Genomic DNA, 20,159 nt, shown 5'->3' with positions numbered 1-20,159 from the left:
GAAGCCACCCAACGCCATAACACGTCCAAGGCCCGCACCAAACCCTGTTAGGAACGGAGTATCATTCGCCATGGCTACACGCCCTGGAGGAGCGGAGCAGGCCGTGGAACCTCTGAACCCAGCACACGCACCTAACACAACTGCTGCGACAACAACACAACTGTCTTAGCCAACACGCAACACTACAACCACACCGGTACCAACACCAGTTCCCAAAACAACACAACCCCACCCCCTGAAGCCACTGCCTGCGAATCCACACACGACACACAGGAAGACACACCTACACAAGGACCCCCAGAACCAAGAACCCAGAGAAAGCGTAGGCGACCACGAGGTAACAGGAGTGGGAATACACGTCCACCACAACAAAGTACCCAACAACAACAGAACACTGACACGCAGGCACACAGTCAGCAAGCCAGTGATACCAGCACACACACTACTCCACCTCTCACCACAACTGAAACACAGGCACCTCAAAATGCTCCACACAACAACAACACAAGCGCCAGCCCACACATAACGCCAACACCCGCACCAGCGGCCGCCAACACTATAACCAAGCCACAGACCGACACACACAACACCAACACAACGCTTGAGGGTTTATTGACAACAGTATTCCCCCATCACACGACCGCTCAGATCTTTAACAAGTTCGGAGCGGCCGTCGCCACACTCATCACACGGCTCCTGACTGCTTAACCTGGGCAATACTGGGGCGCCATACAAACAACGCTCACCACACTGTTTACACCCATATATGGATAACACGCCACACCCGGCCCCCATCGCAAACAACCATACACTGACACAGATCCTGTTCTGGAATGCAGACGGGATCAACAACAAAAGGGCGGAATTTTCCGCGCTCATGGAGCGTAACGGTATCGTTATCGCACTACTGAGCGAAACTAAGCTCAAACCACGCAGCCAACTAAACTTCACCGGCTACTGCGTCCATCGTACCGACCGACCGGACGGCTCCGGTCATGGCGGAACGGCCATCATCATACACAAAGACACAGAACGCACAAACATAGCGCTCCTTGAACTTGAAAAACTAGAGGCAACCGCCGTCAGGGTCATGTTCAACGGAGCCTATGCTACACTGGTGTCAGTATACAACAGCCCTAAAAACATCAAAACACGCGACATCAGCACAATACTCAACATATCACCGCGCGTAATCGCCGCTCATCAAGGGCATAGCAACGACACTCAACGTTGCCGTTGAAAACGATCTGCCCTCAAATCAGCAACCCGTTATAATGTACATTGAAGAAACACTGCAGCACATGGAACAACGCAGGATGCTAGACTACAGGCGCGCGAATTGGACACAGTTCAAGGAAACGCTTGACAGTCGCATCCCACCCACCCACGAGATTAACGAGACAGCTCAAATTGATGAGGCAGTTGAAACCCTCACCAGTGCCGTCCAAGACGCAATAGCCGACACCATACCGATCCGCACACCACAACAACACAGTGCTGCCATGCCCCAGGAGATCCTGGGCCTTATCTCAATGAGGTACCGCCTCAGGAGACATTCGCAGCGTACCAGGCGCCAGCACTTCAAACAGCACATTAACAGGCTCCAGGGTATAATCCGGGAAAAAATACAAACATTTAAGGCACAACAGTGGGACCAGAAACTCGAAGGGCTGGACACCACGCGACCTGTCGTGTGGCAGCTCGCCCGGCACTTCACCAGGGAGAAACTGTACACCACCACGTTACAAGGGCCCGACAGACCAGCAAATTCTGCGGAAGAAAAAATGGATCTGATGGCCCTCACACTCGCTGCGTCATTCACACCGAACCTGGATCCCTCAGACCCAGCGTTCACACTTGCTACGGACCAGGAGGTCACACGCATCCTGGCCCAACCAGCGCACAACATCATCCGACAAGTTAGTACAGCTGAAGTCAAATGGGTCATCATGCATACCACAGCTAGGAAGGCCCCTGGTCACGATGGCATTCAAAACCGTGTCCTCCAGGAGTTCACGGACAAAGCTATAGACTACCTAACACACATCACGAATGCCATACTCAAGCACCAACACTTCCCCGCCTTTTGGAAGACAGCCACGGTCCTGATGTTCAGGAAGCAGGGGAAAGACCACACCCTCCCACAAAATTACCGACTCATCAGTCTGCTGAGCGCGCTCAGCAAGATCGTTGAGAAGGTAACATTAAAACGACTCACCACGCACTGTATCACAAACGACAACCTGAGACCGGAGCAATTTGGTTTCAGGAATCACCACTCAACAACACAACAACTCCTCCGCGTCGTTGAATACATAACACATGGATACAACACAAACAAAGCGACTGGGGCGGTGTTCCTGGGCATCGAAAAGGCTTTCGATTGTCTATGGCACAACGGCCTAATACGCAAACGCAGCGACGCAAGAGTTCCCTGACGGGCTCGTACGTCTCATACACTCATACCCCATGGACAGGAGTTTCAACACCGACGCACAGGGCAAACAATCGACACGACATGGTATCCAGGCAGGAGTACCCCAAGGAAGCATCCTAGGGCCCTTACTGTTTAACCTCTACATTAACGACCTCCCAGCTACACAAAACACGATGGTGGCAATCTACGCGGATGACATCGCCATCCTTGCGCAAGACTGGAAGCCGTCTAACATTAATTCACGACTACAGACTGCACTCAGAACGGCGGAGCCTTGGCTGGTGAAATGGCGTGTTAGAGTAAACGACGGCAAGTGCGAGGCCGTTCTGTTCACTAGAAGACCGAAGCAACTGCGCAAACATCAGCACTCCAACCAAATAACACTACACACACGCCCAATACGTTTCCGCGAGAAGGCTTTCTGCAATATGTGTGGTCACCTTCTTGGACATTCTCAAAAATTAGCAAGCTGCCACACAACATTTTAAATTTTTCAACATTTTAACAACAGATCCTGCTATTTAATACAAAATATTATTAACATAGATACTGAGTATTGCATCATTCGGAGCACTGCAATTATTTAGACACTGTTGCCCAGAAGCATCATTTACATCAATATTCCCAGCCTGATCATAGGGGTACCTAAAGTGGGCATGAGAGAAAACACAATTTGATACAAAATCAATACCATTTGTCTTGCATTCAGACGTTATGTTAGTTTTTAATTATAAAACTTTGAGAACTGATTGGACAGTTCCAGTTCGTGTTTTGATTATTATTCCACCTTCTCTTAGCTCTTGATCTTGAGATACTTTTTATGTTAAAAAATACTGAAATAGGTTTGCCTCTCAGAAAAGAAATACTGTAGCTAACATTTCTACAATTTTAATTGACAGCAAGAAACGCAGAGTAAATGTTTTGTGAGGATGCTGTAGAATGGAGACACTTTCAGTGGAGATGGATTTTAAAAAATATGTCACCTCTTCAGAATAGTTTTGACAGAAATTAATATTTAATAGATTCATTGGTTGTTTAAATCCTTTACCATAAACATTTCTGCAGCTCAATATATCAAAAAGTTCTGACCCTTGAAAATCTCTATGCTGGTGCAATTCAAGTAATTCAGTAGCATCTGCTGCATTTGAACTGAGAGTCTGAGCAGTGAGCCAGACATTAATCTTCTTATTGCAGTATCTAACGTGCTAGTTGGTGACTGAGTTGGCAAACTTCAAGACTTCACTCTCCTGCAATTCATTAAAATCAACTATGTAACCCCACTGTATATCACCATCTACAATTTGCAAAATTTGTTTGTCAGACAAAGTATTTCGTACCAGCTTTAGCATGTGGCAAGGTCCAAAATGGCAATAAAATTCCATTCAGCTGACAGGTGTTCAAAATATGACATAATATTCTCAGGTTTATAGTCGCAGCCCAAGTTTTTCAAAGCTTGCAGGTTCATAAGTGGGCCATAACAAGTAATAGATCATATGATAACAACAACTTCATGCAGTTTCTGGAGGCATGTATGGAGTAATTCAGCAAAAAGATCAGCTTGAATGCTAGTTACAAAAAATGCAATATGCCATTTAAACTTTTTTCTGTATGATACAATTTCGAGGATTAATGCCTCTCTTGTTAGTTCATTTGAATCTGCTGGCCTACAACCACCAAGTATGACATAACCATTATTCACTTTTCTAGTACTATCCCATTGCTTTTCAGCCATCATTCTGTCAAAAATTAATGCACATTGTTTGAAACAGGGTTCTTCCTCTACATTTTCTTTAAGGTAACGAAAACTCCACTTATGAAACCAGGCTCACTGTTGAAAGAAGCGATCCAAGATCTGATGCAGTTTGGATGGGGCAAACAAAATAATGATCTGACATATCTGTAAGTTTTAGGCGAATAAAAATGTAATGTCAGAGCAGATTGTTTTATGGTATCAGATTACCTCATGGCCCGTTTGTTGCACACAGAGTTTTTCAACTGATTAACAGTGAAATGCAATGAATAGCAAGTGATATTAAATTTCAAATAATTATCCACATCACTATTAAGTTGTCCTTTTTTCTTAATTTCATCATCCAGCTGGGTCATCGTTGAGATCTTTTTGTTTGTTCAGTTTACTGTCATTTGTAACCTTCTTACCTTCTTCCTCAAATTTATTTTTGTTGGTGAATGGAGATTTGTCCGTGTTCCTTTGTTTTCACAATGTATTTGAGGAGACTTTTCAAAATGTATATCCATCTGATTTACATCCTGCAAGAAAGAAGATCATTGTAATTTTGCATACACACTAACAAACAATACTTTAATGACACATGTTGTTAGCTATTGTCTTGATGGTACAATTATAACTTAAACGCTTTTAATATATTTAACTTAGTTGAGCACTAACAGGTTCTTTTCAAACCAATTGTCTCTTTGCAACCATCTTCTTCTGCAGATGTTTGGGAAAGTCCAAGACAGACAGGACATCATCATCTTTTAACTGTCTTACTAAAGCTCCTGCTCTCGTTTGGTAGCAATTTTCTTTGAAGTGTCAGCTGTATATTGTATTGTAGGCAGTAGGCGACCAGTGCTCCCTGAAAATTGCTTGTACCCAAAATTTTAGAATTTCAGCTGAGAAAATGGAAAGCTGCACAAACGACAGGCAAATATAGAATTGAATATGAGAAGTACCATCTACAGTTCTACAATTTATACATGAAATACAATGTGGTAGTAACACTAGTTCTGAATAAGAATAAAATTTGCTTGTGAAACTGAACTCCCTTTCCTTTGGAATTCTCTGCAGCCATGAGCTATTCAATACTACACCATCATACATTTAAAAAGGTAGTCAGTTGTTCACAACTTATTTACAAACGGCACAAAGTACAAAACAACAACACGATCTATACTGTTTGGCCATGATAACTCGACGACTGCGCTAGTGCTGCCATAAGCGGAGAAAATCGGCACCGCTTGAAAAATTTTCATTTGTCTATGAGTGCTGCCAACATCAAGCTGCCCCTATGCACGAAGTATTACAAAAGGCTTGTGTACACTAACAAATATCTTCTGTAAACACTTGCTGAGGTATTTACATTTTAAAAAATCTTATTCAAGTTTACTTGTTCACGTCACTGGCGCAAGTTTACTTCAGGAACTTTCTGCAAGTACTTGTTGCAGAAGTGCAGTTATTCTTAAAAACAAAAGCAGTTTTCACTATTGTTGCATTTCTATTTATGAATAAAAATCGTGGTGAAACAAAAATAAAAAAATAGGAAAAAGTCTTAGAGGAGCACACATTGAAATTACCAAGAAACATTATTCAATTAAAATCAGGGCACTTCACTTAGATTTTTGCAAGCAGTGTTTACTACTTTTGTCATAAATATAATGAATTTATGTTACTGGTAACAGGCAAATTTAAACAATAACAGAACCTTCCTCTTTGCTGGTGATACCTCAATTATAATATCCAACTCAAATGAACATCTTCAAGACGCAATAAACAGGAGCACAGCACAACTAAACTTATCGCTTAATTCAGACAGAGTACTCCTAAATGTAAAAAAAGACAGCTGGTATTACTTTCCACACAGTCCAAAATAAAAACATACCAGTACCAAATATATCCCTGAGTGATTATAAAATCAACTATATAAAGGAAATCAAATTTTTGGGGGTTACCATTACTGACACACTTACATTGAAAAGTCATATTGATATAACCTGCACCCATTTGAGTAAAGTATGTTTCATGATTAGCCAGCCCTGCAGCCAGGCGTCTAGCGCGAGTTTTGATGTTCTCATAAAGATAAGTCATTTTAGATTATAAAACATATAGTTTAGTATTGATTACGTGGTAAATAGGTGTATTAGTGTGCCTTTTAAGTGTACCATTAAAGGTTTCATTTTTATTTACGTAATATAGCAGAAAATGCGAAAAGATCGTACAGTCGTATTTTCTGTTTACGTTTTGCCGCAGCAAATATATAGAATTTCATTTAGTTGTTCTTTGCTCTCTCCAGCAATTTAACTCAGCATAACTCTTCATTATTTAACTAGCATTTCCGGAAAGTAGCGTAAACTTTAAGTTATTCTTTCAGAAACTTTGCACTGTTTTTTTTTTTTTGTTTACACACAGTTGCGTATAGGCCAAATCTGTGGAACCCTATTTTCGCGTTTATCTGCAATTTAACTGACTTATTGTTAATAAACTGTTACGTTTATCATGAGTGAAAAGTGCTTGACTTGCCGTAGGATAGTTAGGCCGGGGCTTTGGTGCGATGGGTGCTCTAGTTTTTTCCATGTGGGTGACTGTAGTGGTGTGCGGATAGAGGAAGTAAATGAGACTCATCAGTGGTTTTGTAGGATTTGTAGTAGGGATAGGAAGATACTAGAACAGGAGGGGAAAATTGACACCCTTCAGACTGAGTTAGACAAGGCTAGGGGAGATCTTGACAGGTTAAGGAGGGAGAAGGGTAAAGAGAGGTGGGAAGTAGCAACAGGCAACAGGAGGAACAGGCCTAGAACTTTGTCTGACAGCTTCGTGGTGAATGTGGAAAATAGATTTGACCTGTTGCTTCAGTTAGAAGCTAGTGAGCCTCAAGCAGTTGCAGGTGTAAACAGAGCACAACAAATTTTCAGCAGCAAATTGAAAAGTAAGAATGTAGGGTAATCAGTAAAGAGAAAGAAAGTGTTGTTGTTACATAGTTCCCATGGAAGAGGTGTTGACCAACTTTTGCAGGATGAACTAGGATCAGAATACCAGATCACCATTTTTTTTTAAACCTAATGCTGGTCTGGAGCAGTTGACAGAGGATTTAGGATCACTTTGCAAAGATTTCACTAAGGAATACACTGTGGTTCTAGTGGGTGTGACAGGTAACAGTATTGACAGAGATCCTGGTTACAGTACAGAGTGTGACCTGGTAAAGATTGCATCAGCATTGAAGCATACTAGTGTTGAGTTTGTATCTCTTCTTGGGTGCCATGACCGACCTCATTTGAACTCTTCTGTGAAGAGAGTTAATTTGGAGCTGGTATGGCTGCTAATGTCGGTTGCAGGGTCACACCAGGGTCACACATTGGTGTCGTTCCTGTTGATTGTCTCAACAGGTAGGATTATACTAGGCATGGCCTTCACCTCAACAGGAAGGGGAAGGGTAAATTGGCTGGGAAAATAGCAGGAAAGTTAAAGGGGGGAGGCACTGTCATGAGTGGTAAAATACCAGTGGTTATAGGGTTCAGAAAAGACCCTTTTTTAGGTTAGGGGGGACAGAAAAAAACCAAATTTTAAGAGAGGTTAGAACTGAGACAAACCTTCAGTTTGAGAAAGAAACAAAAAAAACATAATTCTGGCTTATTATATAAGCATAAACAGCTATTGGTTAAGAATTTTCAACAGTCAGCAGATGTTTTAACTCTACCCAGTTTTAACTCAGTTAGTGTGAAATGTCAGCTATCTTTATTGCATCAAAATATTCGAGAACTGAGAAATAAAATTAATGAGGTAACTATCTGCATAGATGAATTAGAATCTTCAAGCCCAGCTGACATATTCTGCCTCTTGAATATCATGTGACCACTGGTATAGAACTTTTAAGTGTTACAGAGTTTAGTTTAGCATCTCACTTTTGTAGATCAGAAATGGAAAAAGGAGGAGTTGCCACATTCATCAGGAACTGCCATAAATTTAAGAATATAAATTTTGTCTATAACAGCATACAGAAGCATGTGCGGCAGAAGTAGAATTTCACAAAAAAACCTTCGTAATATTAAGTGTATATCGAGCACTTGCAGGTAATTTTAATCTGTTCGTAAACCACCTTGAAGCTGTAGTGGCCCGTTTAGCAACCAAAAACAAAGAAATAGTGGTTGCTGGTGATTTCAATGTAGATTTCCTTAAACTCTCTCACAATAAGAACTTATTTCAGTTAGTAACACTATCATTCAACTTTATTCCCACTGTAAAGTTCCCCACTAGGGTAGCCAATTGCTCACAAACAGCCATTGATAATATCTTTATAGAAAAGTCCAATGAACAAAATTATATTACAAAACCAATAGTCAATGGCCTCTCAGACCATGATATGCAGTTCCTTCTGTTAAATGTTAATACTGAACAGGATGTAAAATCTGTTAAATCTGATCTCAAGAGAGTAATCAATAAGCCAAAAATTGATTATATTAGGACACTCCTCAGAGACATTCACTGGACTGATGTTTACAGTGCTCATGGCATTAATGAAAAATATAACACTTTTGCTAATAAAGTGCTTACCTTATTCGAACACTGTTTTCCCCCAAAACTTACCAAGGTTAGAGCGAAGTGTATAAAGAAGCCATGGATTACTCAAGGAATAGGGTTATCTTGTAAAACAAAAAGAAAACTGTATTTGTCAATCCGAAACAGTTCCAATGTTGATGCTATAGCACATTACAAGAAATACTGCAGAATATTAAAGACTGTAATACGGACATCAAAGCAAATATATTACAAGGAAAAGATAGTCATATCAGGTAACAAAATAAAGACAATATGGGATATAGTGAAGGAGGAGACTGGTAGAACCAGGCATGAAGAGGAACAAATAGCATTAAGAGTAGAAGATACATTGGTGACAGATTGTATAGTGTTACAAAACTTTTTAACGAATATTTTATAACTGTTACGGAAAAGATGGGGTTGTCGGGTTTGGTAGGTGCTGCTACGGAATACCTCAGACCAGACATTTCAAGTAATTTCCATAATATAAATTTGACCCTCACTACCCCAGCAGAAATAATGTCCATCACAAAATCTTTAAAATTAAAAACATCTAGTGGGTATGATGAAATATCAACGAAGTTAATTAAAGAATGTGATTCTGAGCTAAGTAACATATTACACTATCTGTGTAACCAGTCATTTATCAGTGGAATATTTCCTGAATGGTGGAAATTTGCTTAAGTTAAGCCACTCTTTAAGAAGGGAGATAAAGAAATAGCATCAAATTTCCGTCCAATTTCATTGTTGCCAGCAATCTCAAAAATTGTAGAAAAAGTAATGTACAATCAGCTATATAACCATCTTATCTCAAATAACATACTGTCAAAGTCACAGTGTGGCTTTCTAAAGGGTTCAGATATTGAGAAGGCTATCTACACTTACAGTGAAAACGTGCCTAATTCATTAGATAAAAAATTACAGGCAACTGGTATATTTTGTGATCTGTCAAAGGCATTTGACTATGTAAATCACAATACACTTTTAAATAAATTACAATATTATAGTGCAACAGGAAATGCTGCAAAATGTTTCAAATCTTATATCTCTGGCAGGAAACAAAGGGTGTTATTAGGAAAGAGGCATGTATCAACCTATCAGGCATCATCCAACTGGGAACTAATTACATTTGGGGCCCCACAAGGTTCCATTTTGGGGCCCTTACTTTTTCTTGTGTATATGAATGACCTTTCATCAGTAACGTTCCCAGATGCTAAGTTCGTTTTGTTTGCTGATGATACAAACATCGCAATAAGAAACGAATCATGTGCAGCCTTAGAAAGGTCAGCTAATAAAATATTTGTGGACATTAATCACTGGTTCCTAGCCAATTCTTTGGCACAAAACTTTGAAAAAACACTCTACATGCAGTTCAGAACTTGTAAGGGGTGTCCCATGAGTATATGCCTAATATACAATGATAAGCAGATAGAAGAAGTAGACACTGTTAAATTCTTGGGATTACAGCTTGATAATAAATTCAACTGGGAGGAGCACACCACAGAACTCCTGAAGCATTTTAACAAATCTCTATTTGCAATGCGAATTGTGTCCGACATAGGGGATATAAAAATGAAAAAGCTGGCATACTATGCTTACTTTCATTTCATAATGTCATATGGGATTCTTTTTTGGGGTAATTCATCAAGCCAAGCTAAAGTTTTCTAGGCACAAAAACGTGCAGTAAGAGTTATATGTGGTGTGAACTCAAGAACTCCTGCAGAAGCCTGTTTAGGGATCTAGGGATACCAACTACTGCTTCCCAATATATTTATTCCTTAATGGAATTTGTCATTAAAAATATATCACTTTTTCAAACCAACAGCTCAATTCATGGAATCAATACTAGAAATAAGAATAATCTTCACAAGGTTTTAAAGTCAGTTAGTCTTGTACTAAAAGGTGTGCATTATTCAGGAACACACATTTTCAATAACTTGCCAGCAGCCATAAAAAGCTTAACAACCAATGAAATTCAGTTTAAGGGAAGCCTAAAGGATTTATTGGTGGCCAACTCGTTCTACTCCATATATATATATATATATATATATATATATATATATATATATAACTACAATATAACTTCTGCACAATTTCAGTGCAGTAATGTGTTCATTGCAAATATGTGTGTATGTGTGTAAGTACAATCTAACTTCTGCACTATTTCAGTGCCATAATGTATTCATTGTAAATAAGTATTGTAGTAGTTGTATTACACGTTTATTACCTTATAAATAAACAAATAAACTTTTTATTTTAAATTCAGTGCATTAGTCTTTGTAAAATGACTCTTTCATATAGTGTTCATCAAAAAATGACGATCATTCATTGTGCGACCTGTGGAATGGCACATTAGCTTTTTTGTTTTACTTGTAAATTTTTGTCATGTATTGTTGTTTTTCTGACATGTTCCACATCCTGGAAGACCTCCTCACTATGGAACAATTGGAATGAAAGTAAATCTGATCTAATCTAACATAAGGAAATTGGTAATACCAGCACCGTCACATCAATGTACTATGCTCTTTTTCAGTCTATATTAAGCTACAGAATTATCTTTTGGGGCCACAGTGCAGAAGCAGTGAGGCTGTTTAAACTCAAAAAAAGTAGTTAGAATAATATTATTCAAACAGCAGAAAGACTCTTGTAAACCACTGTTCCAGAATCTGAACATATTACCCCTCCCATGTCAGTACGTACTGGACCTACTAGGTTTCACCAAGAAAAATATTAGCAACTTAGATATAAACTCAAACTGGCACCAACATGATACAAGGCCAAAGAACTCTCTATGAGTAATTCACCATTCAACAAAACTATACAGTAAAGGTGTCAAATATATGGGAATAAAACTCTACAATCATCTCCCAATAGCAGTGAAGAACATTACACAAATGAAGAATTTTAAAGTAAAACTACAGTCACTCTAAATTAAACACTGCATCTACAGCATACAGGAATTCCTCTAAAACAACCTGCTATAACAAACTGCACGACAAAAACATCAAATAATGGATCACAAACTACTGACCTTACATAACATAACTGAACGTAAGTTTTATTGGTATAAATGCTAAATTCTGGTACAAAATAAATTTAAGACGTAATTACATTACATATGTGATATAAATGTGTAATCATTTTATAGATTCATAGATATGTTCCTCTTCTTATAAATGCCTAATATGTATCAAATGAACTGCACTATATCATGATGTGCATTTCTGTACAATTTATGATTCAGCGGTTCAAAACAAATAAATAAATAAATAATTCACTAGAATTTAAAGATGTCTATACTGCCATTCTGCTTTCCCTTCTAGTGAAACATATTGATTGGTAAACTCATTTCACATTTCATTGACTGGTGGTGCCAATTATATGTGTTTAAGGGTTCCAATGGTACATTTGTTTCGGCCCGTCTGTCTTTGTGCCACTCTCATTTTCAACACATACATATTCACATCGGTACTGAATACACACAACTTCTGTAAGTTTGAGAAAAACTTTCACAAAATGACAAATCCGGCAAGTACTTGGCAACAAGATGCTAGGAAGCACAAAAAATTTTTACCCCACAGCGGAATGTGCACTGGTTTGAATCTTCCCGAAAAATTAAAAATGTACGCCAGACCGAGACTCGAACATGGGAACCTAGTGTGGCACACAGTTTTAGTTTATCAGGAAATTTCGTGTAAGAAACTGTTTTCACTAGCTTGTGAATTTCTCGAAGTTGAAAAAACTACTGGATGTCAATTGGTGGGGGGGGGGGGGGGGCCTTTGCAGAATGTTGGTTCCTATATTCCACCCAGTTCTGTGATTGTGTGGATAATGCGCAATACCACAGCAGGAACTTGACAGAATGGCTAGTAAGCATTATATCAGAATTACGATGTTAGATTGATTGCGATACAGGCAAATAAACTGCAACAACTCAATGAGGTAGACTGAACTGTTGTCTAAAATGGAAAACAGACCAGCGTGAAAGTGTGTACGCCGTGGATGAAATCGCTGAGAGCAGATGCCACAAAATTTTCTATTAACCACCCTATAACTGCGATCTAAATCCGAAAGAATTGGCATGGGGCAAAATAAAACACAACTTTAGGGATAACAGTGTTACTGGTGACATGTCCAAGGAAAGGCTGGAGAATCTTGTTAATGCTACTTTCCTTTTAGTTAGGCCTACTGCACAGGACTCTCAGGGTTATTGCAGGTAAGAGCACCAGCTAGAGCAAGAGTGTTGGATACGAGATGGCATAATGGAAATGGTCATTGATTGAGTTATGATCAATACCACACCCTCAAGCTATGATGATGATGATGATGATGATGGTCTTGAACTTCACTGAAGCTACCATGGGCAGTGGTGCCAGCATTGCTGCAAGCAGCCGACGCCGCCTTCCCTCCCCCCCTTCCCCCCCCCCCCACCCACCATTCCTCTCCTCTCGCCAGGCATAAAGTGGGGAGTACAGCCATTCCTGACAACCAACGCGCAAATCGTCCACTTATTGTGGACAAACACTGTGTATGGAGTTGCCAACCTAACAATAATTGACCCTCATGATTTTCACAGATCCGGAGCACTACAGTTGTGTATCCTGTTTATGTTGAGCTCTCTAATGTAAGCACTCCAAAATCAGTTCTGGAAATCCGCTTCTAATTGACGATTTTCCAATCCTGCAATCAACTTTCGCTGTCATATAAGCACAACCGGATTTCTAACGTGCTTGGGCTGTTAGGTTTTGTCTTTTTTTTTTTAATTTTCGGCTAATATGGACGGTGTGGCTTTTTGAACACTGAAGGATAAGTAGCAAGGTTAGACTGAAGCTGTTTAATTGAAAAGAAATAGCGATTGTGCAGACTAAATAATAAAATGTAACCGCTGTTTTCCAGGCGCCATATTTAACTGTGCTATATTTCGTTCATCATAAGAATACACGTGATATAAAGCAAACACAAGCGCCATGATTCGTCAGCAGCTGTAACACTCGTACACTGGTGTTGTTCTGCTCTTGGAAGTAGATCCAACTTATGCATTAAATATCTTATGACTGTGTCATTGTAAATGAAACTTTAAGCCATTCTGATATATTAAAAGCCATCAATATTTTTCTTAAGCGTACTTTAGGCTATGTAATTTTTATTTCAAGAATCGTCTCCAGGCACAGTCTTTGTAAAGACTACTTGTACCACAGTGTAACATAACAGCCGCGACACTCACTGCTGTAAAAGTTGTTGCCGTTTGACAGATGGAGCGACACTAGCGCTCCAAGCGGCAGGTCAGGTGAACGTCAGACGCGTCGTAAGCATAATGTTTGTTTGCATCCATTTCCTACGTAATTTCCGAATTATTCGAGTTATTTTCTTACCTCCAAGAGTTTGTGTAGTATCAGAAGGCATATATGTTTCTAAAAATGATTCTAAAATAAGCGCAAGTATGGACAAAAACCATGAATAGAGTGGCAAGCTACGACACATTCGTGAAGAAACACTTGTGACATTGGACAGAATTGCAGCTTATCACGTTGATATCAAAAGAATATATACACACAGATTCACATGTAAGAAGCACAGACATGTACCTCTACATGCAAAAGCGATCGTCAGCTCGTTTATCGTTCTGTAGGCCTACTGTGTTTGTCATTGTCGCCTGTTGTCACAAGTACGACCTTCATCTTTATATTATTCCAAGTGGGACAAGCAACTGCCAAATAGTGAGAGAAATATGCTGAAAATATTATAATGAGCTGACTACATTACATTTCACGAAACACCAAATATTTGAATAATTTTCAAACAATCTGTCTGCAGGCACTTTCCTTGTCTCGTAATAGTTTCGCTCGAAGTCTAGCGATCTGCACATTCTGACACTTTACACGCTTTTGTAAGACACGAACAGCTGCACTTATTCTAACCAATTCATCGTCAAAGCAGGTCTGTATTGATGATTCACATGAATCTGACACTGATACATGGAGAGTTGAACTGGCTGCTTCTGTGTCATAGGACTGTTTTACAGCTTTACATTGACTGTCGAATCTTTGTGGCAGTTTCCTCTTCATCGTCAGTTGAGGTGGCTTATTTGTATTGTCAAACAGCGTGGGTACTGCATTCCACACGAGTTTGTTATTGTCTGCGTTCATGAACTGGTTTTGTTCGAACTGTAGCGAACGAAACCTAATATTATTATATAGGTAAACTGGGTCTTTCTTCATAAGGCCTTCTCGTCTGCTATTAACTAGCCATTTTCTGCTCCTAAAACGAAACATTCATCATTTATACACATGTAGTTTGCAAGTGAATCCTGACGATACAGTTTAGTAACATGATGGTATATATCTCTCAGGATCCTCAGGAAACCTAAAAAAGACAGCTGTGGTGTCTTCTTCCTGTTGTTGCTGCAATTTATTGCGCTACAAACGCTCCCGATGATAAAAACCATTGTATAAATCAAAATAAACAATCACTATTCGCTTTCACGATCGCAACGAACTCACAGTTCAACCTATCGGCCGCTTGGGGCAACAAAATCGAGGCGAAGTGTCGCGGCTATTACGTTAGACTGTGACTTGTACTATGATTGTCTCGCTGTTAATAAGTACTGTGAAAATGGATGACACTGCTTCCTGCTTCGTTGTATGCGTGCTGAATACCGTCAATGGCGAGAAACAATTGTTCTTAATGTTTTTCGCAAGCTTACAGGGAAAAATCAACTCTGACGGTTTTTTCGTGAACACTATACAATAAATAATAGTTGTATGTGTATTGTATGAGCAGCGTGGGAGACATTTCTAATCTCGTTGTGGTCTATATTTTCATTTTCGATTTGAATATATACTAATTAACTTACGCTTAACCACCGTTTCTCAAGAAAAATTTACATCTTCTAGTATCTAATTACATATTACACGCAAAATTCTGGTTTTCATTGCAAATATAAATTCTGAAGTATCGATATTTTATAAGATATTGTTAAAGATTTTTGAAGTTAAGAAGACATTACACAATTTTTTGGAGAAAAATCAAATACTGTTTATTTGAATACACCCATTGTTTTGTAGGACTGATGTGGTCTCTCACGAGCCAGTGTGATAAGCGTCGTTCAAACATGGAAAACAAAAATTTTCAGGGCGTCGAGCACTCTGTACAAAAGCTGCATTTTTGCAGTTGTCGCAGTACCACTGCTATGTGAACCCAACAGAACTGATCTAGAGCCAAGTTAAGGAATTCGTCACGAGAAATAACAAGATATTTAAGCCGCCTAATGTACTGGAACTAATGGACGAAGCTTTGTGATACGTCACTGCTGAATGGTGGCAAAATGCAGAACTGTACGTCATAAAAGAGGAGGAGGAAAGGGACTTTTTGGTGGCTTGGGATTCTGTTGCTGATCGGCTCGTTATCTACGTAGCAGCAATGAAAGGTACTTCTCAAATCCGATATGGAAGGAGTTCAGAGATTACCAATGACTTACTGTAATACCTCCAGTGGCTTCAATATTTAACTAAATCGGAAATCACCAGTTCCCTCTTACACCACGCGTTCCTCATGCAGAAAAATTACCATTGTTAATGTCAGAAATGCTCATCACTATTATTTTCAATTACAATACTGCATTGGCTAAGATGGAGGGTATCTTGTTTTCCATCAGGTCACGTAAGAGGCGTATTGCCTGAGTTTTGCCATCAATAATTTCCTTTTGTTTAAAAATTAAATGACATTCAAAGCTATAATTGTTCCCTGCTCGTCTATTTTTATGTCTTTGCTGCAACCGTTCACATCACAGTAGTTTAGTTGGATCATTTGCCTTTGCCTGGCCAGTGTTATCCAAGTTAAATGTGCTGGTAAAGCTGTTGCCCTGTACCATCGCTGGCTCGATGTGTGCGTAGCACACAAGATAAAACGTATCCTCATTATCGTATTTGACAGTACTGAGACAGCTTGGCTTCCGCTTCACGTGAAACGAAATCCAATGATGTTCCAGCAAACGTAGAGAAATACATAGTGTAATATTTACATGAGGTTTGTTCTCATGGCGAACGGAGTACAGCAAATCCGCTTCAGACCTTAATTTAAAGGTGCATTGTCCAAGGTGCGACAGCATCTTGCATCAGAGACAGGAACCCCCGCGACGAAAGGGGATGCCTGCTTGTACATGCACATTTTGAGTTTGGGCTGCGACTGGGGTGTTCTACCTAGTTTTGTCGCATGATGCCTACGCAAAGAAAACTACAATTAGACACTCACAGAAAGTAATGATCTGTGAGTTATCCACTCAGCTTCAGTGTCTTTAGATTTAAAACATCGCCTAACTTAAACCTAACTAACCTAAGGACGTCACACGCATCCAAGCCAGAGGCAGGATTCGAACCTGCGACTGTAGCGATCGCTCGGTTCCAGACTGAAGCGCCCAGAACCATATGGACACACTGGTTGGCTCCCCTGAAGGTAACAAAAATTAAACAGAAGTCTAATAAGAAACCATAGATCACACAAGGGATAAAGATATGTGAGACAAAACCGAAACTGTATCTGATATGTAGGGACACCTTTGATACTAGCATTGAAGAAGGTTATCCAGAAATTTAAACACCTGCATTATGAGAAGAAGACAAATACATCCAGCAATAAAATAAAAACAATATGGGATATAGTTAAGTCAGAGACATGTAGGACCAGACATGTGGAGGAACAAATAGCTCTAAGAATAAATGAAACCCTGGTAACAAATGCATGTTATGTTGCAAAACCATTTAAACAAGTATTTTTTCTCTGTTACTGATAGTATGGGGTTGTCAGGATCATTAAATAATGCAGTGGAATATCTGAGGCCAGTGCACACAAGCAATCTCAGTAAAATGGAACTGACATTTACTTCACCCAAAGAAATAGAATCCATCATAAAGTCCTTGAAATCAAAGCATTCTAGTGGTTATGATAACATATCAACAAATTTAATAAAAGAGTGTTCATGTGAGCTTAGTCATGTCTTAAGTTATTTGTGTAATCAATCACTTGTCACAGTAACATTCCCAGACTAACTTAAATATGCTCAAGTTATACCTCTCCACAAAAAAGGGGACAAGGAAATGCCGTCGAATTACCGACCGATCTAACTCTCGCCAGCTTTTTCAAAAATCTTTGAAAAGGTTGTGTTCAAGCGTCTACTTAAGCACCTTAGTGAAAATAACATACTGTCAGAGTCACAGTTTGGGTTTCTTAAGGATTCTGATATTGAGAATGCTATTTACACTTACAATGAAAATGTCCTTAATTCATTAGACTACAAATTAGAGGCAACTGGCATATTCTGTCATCTGTCAAAGGCTTTTGACTGTGTGAATCACAGCATTCTTTTAAGTAAATTAAAATATTATGTCATCACTGATAGTGCTGCAAAGTGGTTTCAGTCATATCTTACTAATAGAGAACAAAGGGTGTCATTATGTATCACTTCAGCAGTAGGCAATCAGACATCATCTGACTGGGAAGAAATTACATGTGGTTTTCCCCAAGGTTCCATACTAGGTCTGCTATTTTTTCTTGTGTATATTAATGACCTGTCATCTGTTACACCACCAGATACCAATTTTGTCTTATTTGCAAATGATACAAACGTTGCAATAAATATTAAATCAAATACAAATTTAGAAAGGGCAGCTAATCAAATTTTTACTGACATTAATAAGTGGTTCATAGCCAATTCACTGTCATTAAACTTTGAAAAGCCCCAGTATATGCAGTTCAGAACTTCCAAGAAATTTCCTTCTGGTGTGTGTATAAAATATAATGACATGGAAATAGGAGAAGTTGAGAGAGTAAAATTCTTGGGTTTACAACTTGATAATAAATTCAGTTGGGAGCATCATACTAACGAACTGCTAAAGCGCCTAAACAAGTCTGTGTTTGCGATGCGAATGATGTCAGACATAGGAGATACAATTATAAAAAATGGGCATATTTTGCTTATTTTCACTCCATTGTGTCATATGGTATCATATTTTGGGATAACTCCAGAAACAGAGAACAAATTTTTAGAGTACAGAAGAATATAATAAGAGTAATGAGTAATGTAAATCCAAGAACATCATGTCGAAACCTATTCAAAGAATTGGGCATATTAACCACTGCTTTGCAGTATATTTATTCCTTAATGAAGTTTGTTGTAAATGATACATCTCTTTTTCCAATTAACTGCTTAGTACACAGTATCAATACTAGGAATAAGAACAATATACATAAAGATTTAAAATCACTAACTATTGCCCAAAAAGGAGTCCAGTATTCAGCAACGCATATTTTCAATAAGTTACCAGCAACTATTAAGAGTTTAGTTTCAGACAAGGCACAATTTAAACATAATTTAAAAGAATTTCTGGTGGTCAGCTCCTTCTATTCCATCCATGAGTTTTTCAACAAATGGAGTAGACCATTTTAATGAAAATTTATTATACTTTAATTCTTGACAGTACTTGGCTGTAACAGCCAAGTAACTACCTACTGTGCAAATGATGGATGTATGGAAAGCAGATGTACTTCTTAAGTCTGTAAATAGTGGAAGTTTAATTTTAAATCTTGTACATAATCTGACTGTTCTTAACTGAGGTTCAATGAAATGAATAATTTACTTTAATTTTTGACAGTACTTGGTTGTAATAGCCAAGAAACTGACAAATGTCTGAATGATGGATTTAATAAAAGCAGATGTAAATATTAAACCTGTAAATATTAGAAGACTAAATTTAATTCATGTACATAATTTTACTGTTTATTGACTGAGGATCATTAAAATTAATGAAACTCAAGTTTATCTAATTACATTTTTGTAATGAATTTATCTGACTTGTTCCACACCCAGGAGGATTCCCTCTTTTACGGGTCTATGGAATGAATAATTAATCTAATCTAATCTAATATATTAATTCACCAAGAACAGACGATATTTTAATGTTCTGATATCAATAAATTGAGAAGATTTCAGGTTAACCTCAGTGCAGTGTGCTCCATTTCAAGCTTGTTATTAATCAAAATTACAGTACAACAGTAAATGCAGCAAAAGCAGCTACCAAGGCCCAATAAACAGGTCATTAAGCTTACAGAAGAAATTATAATTATAAAAAAGAGGAATTTTATAATAGCAGCAAGCTGCAGTAAGAAAGTCTTGTTTTTAAAATGTATGCAATCACTTCTGGAGAGACTGGATTGAATGTAATGAGAAGAGAACCATGAATGAAATGCGAAGTAACACAAGAGCTAAAACATTAACGTATTTATGTCTGCATCAACATCTATACTCCTTAAATCATCTCATGGTGTGTGACGGCTGGTATTTTGTGTATCACTGTCACTTCCCCCTTTCCTGTTCCAGCCTGAATGACGTATGGGAGATACAATAGTTGGAAATCTTTCACATAAGACTGAATCTTTTTAATTTTACCTTCATGGTCCTTC

The sequence above is a fragment of the Schistocerca serialis genome, chromosome 2 (assembly GCF_023864345.2).
Source record: "Schistocerca serialis cubense isolate TAMUIC-IGC-003099 chromosome 2, iqSchSeri2.2, whole genome shotgun sequence".
Classification (NCBI taxonomy): Eukaryota; Metazoa; Arthropoda; class Insecta; order Orthoptera; family Acrididae; genus Schistocerca; species Schistocerca serialis.
This window is presented reverse-complemented; position numbering follows the sequence as displayed.